Raw genomic sequence first — 755 nt, 5'->3', positions numbered from 1 at the left:
TAGAAAATCCAGAATTGATCCTTAAGGCCTGCAGTGTGAACGTAGCCTTTGTCTGTTAAGCTCACAGTGTTTCAGTTCTCCAGGTGAGACAGCACCAGTAAATTCATCACACTTTTTTTAAATTCAGAGGTCTCCAGAAAGCCTCTAGGAAAATACAGGTAAAGATTTTCAAGGATATTTTTAAACTCCTCATTAAAGAGGGTAAAATTCTCCACGATCGTCTTAAACACTTTAATCCAGTTTAACTGATCTCTATGAGATCGCAAAACAAGTTTAAGCATCTTAAAAACGGTCAAGGTGTTCCGAAGAGTATTGATTTCAAATATTCTGCTTTCATTTATATAAACCTTGTGCTGTTTTGCCTGTTTATTCAAAGATTCTATTTCTCTTTGAAGATTATTCTGACGGTTATTGTAAATTATCATGTGATTTTCACACACAGCAAACAATTGTTGGGAGTCTATTTCCAACTCATCTAGGATAAACCTGAAGAGAAATCCAGCGAGGAAGCCCCTTCGAGGCAGACAGATGGATTTCTTATGAATTTACCTCTTCATAAGAAAAATAGCATTTTCTGTGAAACCTCTTGATCGTAGTTTGGTAATAAAACGATGGTTATGGAGGAGAGGATAGAAATCTAAGAACAAAAGCCTAACTGGTTTATTGTCTAAAACATCTCTGAGACACTTTCTATGGATTTTCCTGAGTATTTTGCCCAGGGATGCTGAAGGCTGTTTGCTTTGTTCAGTAAAATA

This window comes from Cyprinodon variegatus, unplaced genomic scaffold, assembly GCF_000732505.1.
Source record: "Cyprinodon variegatus isolate N-32 unplaced genomic scaffold, C_variegatus-1.0 Scaffold853, whole genome shotgun sequence".
Classification (NCBI taxonomy): domain Eukaryota; kingdom Metazoa; phylum Chordata; class Actinopteri; order Cyprinodontiformes; family Cyprinodontidae; genus Cyprinodon; species Cyprinodon variegatus.
The sequence above is the reverse complement of the archived record's forward strand: the minus strand, read 5'-3'. Positions refer to the sequence as shown.